General features: G+C 45.8%; 1 non-coding gene across 1 annotated transcript; it reads right to left on the bottom strand.

Annotated features, from left to right (window-relative positions):
- Positions 1 to 8735: 8735 nt before the first annotated feature.
- Positions 8736 to 8808, bottom strand: Trnat-ggu (transfer RNA threonine (anticodon GGU)). The gene has a single exon. It is a non-coding gene; the product is annotated as a tRNA-Thr (tRNA).
- Between the last annotated feature and the right edge of the window lie 969 nt (positions 8809 to 9777).

The raw sequence follows: 9777 nt of genomic DNA, 5'->3' as shown, positions 1-9777 counted from the left end.
CAAACAAACGTACTGGCGAATGAGAAATATCCTGCTGGGGCTCATTGGTTCAATGAGACATGACGGGGACATTCAATGAGTTTGAAGCTAGCACTTCTCATTACATCTCATCAACACTTTCTGTGACTTCTCATTATAACTCATTAACGCTTGCTGTGATTTCTCATTACATCTCATTAACACTTCCCTATTGAAAAAAGCACTAGAATCATTCTGGTGTTTTTGGTGGCTGTGATTTGCGACATGCTTTCTTCGGTGATGTTAGCATCAGAATTCCCTGGTGTTCCTAGTTTCTGTTCTCTGATGTTCCACACCAGGACATCTGATGTCTGTGCTCTGGTGTTGCACACCAGGATCCCTGATGTTCTGTGACGCTCCACTGTTGAACATTATGATATATCATGCGTCCAATCCCATGGTGCACTTGGTCCGTCAGGAACCTCACAATGTACTAAAAGCTGTGAATAGCTGTAGACGTGTGTGTGTGTGTGAGAGAGAAAGCAGGACAGTGCAAGCGCGGCACCACAGCACGAACACGGTGTTAGTGCTGTCCTGTTTGTTTTTCTCTAAGCGTTCAAAACTATGCACAATACATCACGGGATAGAATGCGTGAAACAGCATAATGTTCAATAGTTGAGCATCGTAAAACACTACGAAGGGATCCTGCCATGCATACAAGAATGTGCAACATTCAACCAACACGGTCTGCTCGTTATTCCGGCACTAAAGCTGCTTGGGATGTACTTCAGACTTTCAGGCTTTATTTTTTCTTTCTGTCATCATGTATACAAAAACTATGTAATTAACAGTACCACTAGGCAAGCCTGTGATGTGGTTCTGTATACATGAATACTACAGAAAAAGAATATGCAATGTCATATGCATGCAGTCAATGTATATAAAGAACAACGTAAGATATTAAGTTAGAGTAGGAGGACAGTATCGTAACAACAACAAGATACTTCAGCTTTGGCACTGTGATCACTGAAAAAAAAGACGAGAGCCTCTTTTTAAAGGCATAAAGCGAGGGAGAATTGCGGATAACAACAGGAAGACTATTCCAGTTCTTACCGGAAAAATTGCAAAACGAAAACATCCCAAAGTCAGTACGAGGATATGACAAACTCAACATAAAATCATCAGCTCGACGGTCGTAAACACTGGGGCTAAAATGAGGAGTTATTAAAGGGACAGTCGCATCGACCACAGATCGATTCCGAAACCACAGTGAAATGAGATTCCCCGTCCTTCCCTGACCATGACTCCGAAAGTCCCATTCCAATCGGCGGAATACTTTTTGCATAATTCGTGTGTAAGCGGCGCTACAGCAGACGACGGATGTGGTCGTCAAGCGGAACTCCCTGCTGAGAATCTTTAGCAACGTCACAAGGAATCTGACCAATAAGAACGCGGCGAGCCAGAGGAGTCCCCGCTGCTTGCAGCTTGCATGAGCAAGGTCAGGGAGACGAACGCGAAGGCACATACGGAGACGGCGGACTCGGAACGCGGAAGTGGCGAATCGTGCTGTTCAAATTCCTTTAGTAATAGCTCCCGTGACGAATATACATGTTTGATGACGGCCCATATTCGACGGATCCGCTTCTTCTGCAAGTCGCTGGTGATGTACGTGGTGCAGCTGCGTTAGCGCAACAGAACGAGCCTCAGGACCACTGCTTTAGGTACGTTCATGATCGGAGTGCTCAATACTTAATCCCGTGATATTCATACTACGACGCAAGAAACAATTCAAGTGTTTGTGCGGCGTCTGTGCTCCCCAGGAACCGGATGAGTACCTATATGCTGCGGTGCTGGTGAAGTGGCAGAGTTGTGTAATGACGGCAAAGTACAGTGTAAGCACGCATTACACTTTGTTCCCAGCTCCCTGTCTTAGGCCAGAACTTCTGGTGGTATATCCACCGCAGTATTGCAGCGACGATCACAGTCTTCGCCTACTGTGCGCATGATAGACACGATAGGCACGTTGAGCAATCTTATTTTCGTAGTTGTCGTCGTTGTTTGCACACACGACGAGTGCCCCATGAAAGTTACGAAGGCTCTAACCAACTGTGCAACTCAAGGGCCTGGTTAGAATTAGAATGACTGTCAGGAAATTAACTGTGCTACGTGTTTAGAAAGTGTCCTTTCTTTTTACAGCTACGTCAGGTTCACGGCTTATTGTGTGTTTACAAGCTGAGTTCGGAGATTCCTTGGACCGAGTAACAGACGACAGATACCTGGGTGTGTCGTCCGCATGATTCGCAAACGTTTTTCCAGCCCGGTCCTATCAGGACTATCATCTTTAGTGTGCCTCATTTCCTGTTCACACCTACACCATAATAGACTTGAGTAGTAGAATACCATAATAGAATTGAGAAGTGTGAAACAGAATCTGTGTCACCACAGTAATCCCGAGAAGTGCAAAGGAATAGGCAGGAGCAATAAACTACCTGACCATAAGTGACAGTTATACCTTTAATGGTAGTGTAATGGTTCTTATCGTTGGCAGTATTATAGCCTGTGAGGGATATAACACGTCCAACAATTTCAGGTAACGCTTCATAACTCACTAATGGTACAGTTACACCTCATTATCATAGTAAGTGATACATCTGTCTGGGAAGGTCCACAATTTGTCATTCCCACGGAAGATTGTTCTGCCTTGATACAGCAAAACAAATTTTGATACCTGCCATTGATCCAATTTTTTTAGTACCACTGTTTTGAAAACAGCTTTCAAGACTGTAACTTCAAAGATCCTTGGCAGAGCATTACCTCTTGTCTATGTATTATAATAATTATTATAATGACAGGCAGTACGTTACGCAAATGTGAATAAATCTTTGTGTTGACTGAGTGTTGTCCATTCAAGAGTCATTGCACAAGTCCACATCCAACTCTTCACGCACAGATATTTATTATTTGCTATGCACAGACAGTTATCAGCGTGCACCACACTGGCAATGTCCCTTGGGATCTGAAGCGGGGACTCACAAAAAAAAAAGTTTCGTAAGTACTTCAATTGCAATAAAACGGTTGGACAGTAAATTGGGCGGTTTCATTATAACAGTGGTACACAGGAAAAAAACTCGGGGTATTTGGGAGGACCTGGATCGATCTCTGGGCACAACCAAGTGTAAAATTTTGGAAGAGTTATAGTACATCCTGAAATGACCCTTATGCCTCAGACCCCACTACTCGAATAATGCACCTCACTTTTACAGTAAAAGGCCTATTACTATCTACGGCATATCCTATCAAAGCTCACAGGACAGTAAATTTGGCCAATGCTTATGTGACAGTGCCTCGTAGAACATGCAGCTTTTCTGTTGAATTGACACTACATTTGTGGTAGCCCCTTTAATTTCTGGAGGTAGGTGCACCATTTTACATTTAACCAGCAGTAATGTATAGCATTGCAAGAAAGGAAACAAGGGTTTAATCTCAACACTGCATCAACATCATTCATCATCTCACAATAACGTTGTTGTCAGCCTCTGCACAAAGATTTGGGTGGACCTGAAAAGAACCTTTTTTTTTCTTTTCCTTCTTTCAAGTTATTTTGTCTTGGCATGTAGCTGTGAGATGTCAGTAAAGCCATGAAGTTATTCTCTTTACTTCTTGAACTTGGATGAAGAAAGCACTGTTCTGGAAGATCCTAATTTGTCAGAGGCGTCGTAAAGGCATTAGTATAAAAACCAGGTCCCTCAGCAAAATTGCCGTGCACACACGTACATAGTTTGATGCCGTTTCATGGATGGATGGGACTTGGATCAGCAGCACCTGGTCCTTCTATAACAGAGAACGTCAAAAGTGCACCTCAAGTTGGCTACGACAACCGCAAAAACCGCCGCCCTACAGCACACAAACAGTTCACAAACAGCGAGATAAAAGGAAACTGGGAAGTGGTTTATGGCGCTTATGTTACGGACAGAGGTACTGCTTGTATATAGTGCCTGTTTCTAACACCAGCACACAAACTGCATCAATTCTTCCTTTTAGTAATCGGGGTTCATAGTTTGCGAATTGTTCTGTGCCCAAAAATTGTAAACACATTTTATGCATTTAAGTAATATACGTACCACTTGCGCTTGACCCTGTCGAGCTGCCTGGAGCTGTAATACATATGAAAACCAATCATGTCTACCACATTCCATAAAAGTCACAGGTTCAGTAACAGGGAAAGTTTCATGATAACGCGTCCGACAACGAGAAAAGACAATCACGTTCATATAAATGACATCATGTTCTTTTACTTGTTTACTGTATTTTATTTATCTAGTTATTAAACATAGGTTAGGGGATACCTTACGTTGTACCGATTTCGCCTTTTGCTGCTAAGTAACTCACGCGCAAGAGTGACAAATCCGATTGGGAAACTACATAGATATTGTGACTTACTGTCGAAGTTGCTGGCTCGCTTTGTTCGTGGAACACTGTCGGAACGGCGTCAAGTTTCAATTCGTTCCTTTTTTGTGTCAATCCAAGTTGCACTTGCGTGATGTTCTCATCCAGGTACACATTATCGGTGAAATGCGAGGAGCACACACGGACAGCATGAACACTCCTTGCTTCATCTGGATACCCGCTAGTGCGCTAGTGATGTAGCTGCTTCCAACTTTCGCTTCGTCTGGGGTATGGCTGTAGCTGTATCCTAGGCGTGCGAAATCAAACATGGAGGTTTTCGAAGGAAGTTTTCCTGGAGTCAGGAACGCTGCGTCGGTTTCCAAACGACATCTCACGCGAAGGATGCAAGCGTAGAGATAGTATACGCGTCACTAGAAAGTGTCACATGCGAATACGGGCGACGTGCCGGAAAGAACAAAGCAGCCCCAGACTTGGCGGCAGACGACAGCGTCCTTCACAGCGGATTAGCCAGATTCCACCTTGCGTCACACGATGTTGTTGGCGCTGGCGCTTTCGAGGATCAAAACGAAACCGGATCTTTTAAATTCGATTCCTCATCACCCGGTCAGTTTTGGAAGGAGAAAATTTGGCAAATAGCTCGGTGGTAATGTACCGAACACATTGGTATGGGATTCGTAACCACGGTTCCGGATGCGACAGTCCCTTTAAGGTCACGTGTGCCTTGACGTTTGCTGTGACCTGCGACCAGGACCTGTCCATGATGCATTGCGTTCGCCCAGCACGCGTTCGTGTACGGAGCAATACATGGAGTGCCACCCCGGTGTTTGTCATCCGTCACGCGATCTTCGTAGTGTCGAGCCTAGGTCTACCCGCGCCGTCATCCCCCTTTTCCTTACCTTCTTCCATAACTTGAAAGCGCTCGCAAATAAATTTAATATGAAAGTGGCCTTTTCAAACTTTTTTCCAACCATCACCATGTAAGAAACACAAGTCACTCTTTCTTACCTGTCAAAAGGCGCTTGTCTGCGAGGTTCAATGGTCTGCGGGTTTCGCTATGTGGGTCAGACTTCTATGGACGTAAGCCACATTTTGCAGGAGCATGTGGCCAACGTAAAGAAAGCTGATCCCCATTCTAAGTTCGTCGAACGTCTCCAGGAATGTAACAATTGTCAGTCGCGCTGGAAGGAGGCCAGGGTTGTGGTCAAAGAGGCTGACACGATGAAACGAATTCTAGGGGAAACCCTAGAGATATGTACGTCTGGGAATGTCATTATAAAGCAGTCCTTCTGTTTCCTACACGGAACAGTTACAAGTGTTTCTTTCGCCTTCTCTCCCTACGTTTCCCCCTTGATGTATATGTCTGCGTGGGATAGAATAAACTTGCAGCTGTGTTTGAGAGTCCTGTTTGTGTGTTATTCTCCCAGTCTCAGGGTTCGTTATGAAGGTGAATTATCACCAGCTCTCCTGCCTTCTTGCCGCTCTTTATATAACAGAGTATGCTCACTCTATTTCTCTATCTTGAATGAGTGAGATTCGCTCATATCGTGCAGACTTAAAATGTAATGGAATAAACATTGCGAGAAAACATAAGGGTGGTTGCCTGAGTTGCAAGGTCTGGCTGCTTCGCATAAAACTAGGCTGCTTTCTGATTGCTTCGAAAACGAACCTTGGACTGTGGTGACTTCGCTACTTTCTGGCCCCTCTGCAGGTACTTGTTGGTGCTGATTCAGACATCTGTGAACCCGATCGGTATAGATTTTGTCATAGCAATGTAGCAAGGGAAACTTAACTTCCTTTCTAACTAACTTCTCGATCTAGGGTTTGTGTCTTAGCAACACATGTAATGCCTAAATACATATACTGCGTTTACACCCCAACAGTGGCATAGCTTGGGAAGGGGTCGATGTGGGCGCAAAGTTTTTTTGGGCGCAGAATATCGATAGAGAGAGGAAAGTGCGAAATAAAAAAAAGTAAAACTGTTGATCACCCGAAGAAACTCCCAAATTTTTAACATTGGGCGCTGTTGGAACAATCTTCTGGGGTCCTCACAGACTGAGGCGATTGAACCTAGGTTCAATAGATGTCGGTAAGAAGTTGCACCATTTGAAACGACCCTAAAATGTGCGTGATCGGAAGTAAGGGGTTCAGTTACCAAGATGACTATATGGGAATGTGGAGGGACGTGTTTGGAGGCGTGATACTCGTTTCGCCCCGGGCGCTGGGAACCCACGCTACATGGCTAGACCTCTAGCTAGACCCAAATACCTCCATTGTCGGCCTTCTCTTCAGTCGTCACTCTGGACTGAGTTTTGTCCGTGTGCTGGGGTTTTAGCACAGACTAAAGATGCTTTGGTTGTTGTGTAATTAATCTACGAACTCACCAAAGCTCTCTCGTGCCTTAAAGCCTCTGCTTATGACGACTTATCGTCACGTTTCTTTTCTTTTTTTTTTTAAGCTGTGGCCACTAGGATGTTTGTGTCGGCTTCTGTCGCCTTGTTGCTTCGCGTAGAAACTAAAATAAGCGACCGATTTGTGAGTAGGGAAAGTGATCCGCATGACCCGAGAAGCGTCCCAATTCTTTCCCGACCAAATTCGGGATTGAACTTTTTTCGGAGGACAGAATTCCGGGCCGCATTCGGCCCGATCTGGCCAAGCCAGATTTCTCCTCCGAAACGGAAAGACGCACAGAAAAAAAGTTAGGTCCCGATTTTGGTTCGGCCAGTTTTCGGCCAGTTTTTCGTGCCATGCGGTCTTCAGTCTTTACGGATGTTGTAGAAAGCCCCGAGGTGATAAAAGAAGGGAACGTAGGGACTAAGGTCACTCTACTGGTGGGGAGCGAAAGTGAAAGCCGTAGTGAGAGTGGTGGCGTCGGTTCTTCGCTGTGGAGACTCCAAGGAGCGCCAGTTCAATGGGTGGACGACAGTGTAACGGAAGTTCGAGAATCGACGACGAAGACGAAGTGCAAAGTTACCGTAAGCGGAAGGCAAGTTGTGCAGCCAAGTGCTTGAGAGAGTCTCTGTTTGAGGAAAGCCAAGCACGTTTTGTGTATCTACGAGGGAGTACATGAAGAATCCCCCACTGAAGAAGAACTGCATCAGACCGCGACCGAGGACTCCGCAGCCGTCACAGCGAAGCCTGCTTCAAAAGGACTGGTGGTGGTGGTGATGGCGATAGGGCTTGCCGTTGTCGGCCTCACGTATGTGGGCAACGTCACGACTCACGCCCTGGGGGAAAGTGCGTCCTGGGCCGACTTCTAAGGGAACTGTGCCGACATGTGTCTGAAAGCGTCTGAGGAAAACCCAGGAAAAACCCCAGACAGCACAGCCGGCACCGGGATTCGAACCCGGGTACCTCCCAGTCTCGACGTGACATGGCCAGCACGCTAACCACTGAGCCACGGGAGGACTGACGGTTTTACGTACAGTCATTTATTGTAGCCAGTGTGGCACAGTTGTGTTGTAGTTCATATTTGTGCTTTTAACATATTGGGATTATCGCCTATGTAGCATTCTAACGTTCGTAGTTGTGATTTTGGGGTGACGTGCGTGTGTACCTGACCAAGCGTAGTAATAGTAAATTTTTACATGTTCGTTGTTCAAACCACGAGTCCTCGTTCATCTATCTTCCCGCTATCCACCATGAGTTGGATTGACTGAGTCCGAACTTTTATATTGCTCACGGAGCTGTGTCTCGCATCCGATTTGCGTGTTCTGCGACAATACCGACTAACCCCATTTCAACAAGTGGGAAACACAAATTTGTAAATAGTATCTGTTGATTGCATTGTACGTACGGCTTGGGACAAAAGTTTACGGAACACGGCACTGGCATATTTCTTCATCGGAGTGGCTCCCTGCTGGCTACCAGGAACACATCGAATAAGAAACAGGTGACCGGCAGTTCTATCCACCTTTCAGTATGTGTCTCAGCTCCTGTTTGCTGTTAGGGTGTCGCTCCAATGGAGAAATGTGACATCCCGGTGTTCCGTGAACTTTTGTCCCAAGCTGTACCACCCGTATAGATATAGGGAGTGAGTTTTTCGGGCTAAATGTCTTTCTCAGATTAGGAGCGTAAAAATCCGGCGCTATTTTTAAATCTGTGATTCGGGGAGAAATTTGCGATAATTGTGCCTTCGGGTGTTATCCGGCGTTTTTCTTTCTCCTCTTGTCTATTAAGTCCTTTTCCAATGTCTCTTTTTGTGTGTTTTTTGTGGGATCGTGACCTTCCAGCGGTAATCCCCGAAGGCATAGACAGTGTTGATACGCATGGGTGTATTCGTGGGAACGTAAGTGACCCACACTTACATGTGTTAACTCGTGGTGACTTTTGTTCATCTTAACGATGAAAGATGAAAGTAACTGAAAAGGTTAGCCAGCTGTAGGACTCGAACCCACATCATCTGGATTACCGGTCCAGGGCTCTACCAATTGAGCTAAGCTAACACGCCTTCCCAGCGACTTCCAGGGTGCGTCATCTGAAGAGACAAACCAGTCACTCTCTCTCACTCATCCTCCTTTCACTCTTACATTTTTGCTCTCTCATACACACATTCATACGACAGGGATCGACGCAAGCGGCAACTGTTGAACATCAGTTCTCTTTTCTTCATCTTGATTGGAAACGTCACTTCAGGATTTCATGGTGACTGGAATTCGGGGGGAAATCGGGTTTAACCTGAATTGGTCGGAGGTCAGTCCGTAGGGGAATAACGGGGCAGAATCGGGTTTAACCCGAAAAATTCACTCCCTTTCATAGTAGATCATGGTGGGCCCTACACTTGAGCGTTGTCTCGCTGGTGGTTGTTGCGAACCGCCGTGTTGGAAGCGTGTGACCTGTTTTCCCAAACCATGAAGATATGACGGACACACAGGCAAGTACGCGAACACTTGATGATACACAAATTATAGTCGCACAGTAGACCCAAGATCGTGACGGACTAACGCCCCAGAGACGAGAGCAACTTGACAAACCCAAGTGAGCCCTTTTTATCACAACCGAGGTAAGACCGTTTTAGTGCACAGTTCCTGTTACACTTCCGATACATTCTTGGGACCGTTACTAGGCCCTATTCCTAGGGTTCTTCGTTTTCGCGTTAAACTCGATTTTTCATGATAGTCCCCCCCCCCCCCCCTCCTCGAACAAGTTTTCAAGAATTCGGGTGAAATCCGATATCTACCCGAAATCCTTGCGGTCCTTCAACTTGTTCTCGGTAAAGGGAGCTTTTATGGTTCCCGGCCTCAGGAATCAGACTATCTCTTGTGGAGCTCGAGCAAGTGTTTGAATACCGCGGTTATTCACTGTCCCAATTCTGAGCGGAAATATAAAGATTCTTGTTTGTCGTCCTAGTGTCACAGCAGTAGCTTGTTTCATATGCCTTTCGTTTCACCCGAAAATTCCCCGGTGGCACATCA

This window comes from Ornithodoros turicata, chromosome 10 (genome assembly GCF_037126465.1).
Source record: "Ornithodoros turicata isolate Travis chromosome 10, ASM3712646v1, whole genome shotgun sequence".
Taxonomy (NCBI): domain Eukaryota; kingdom Metazoa; phylum Arthropoda; class Arachnida; order Ixodida; family Argasidae; genus Ornithodoros; species Ornithodoros turicata.
The sequence above is the reverse complement of the archived record's forward strand: the minus strand, read 5'-3'. Positions and strand labels throughout refer to the sequence as shown.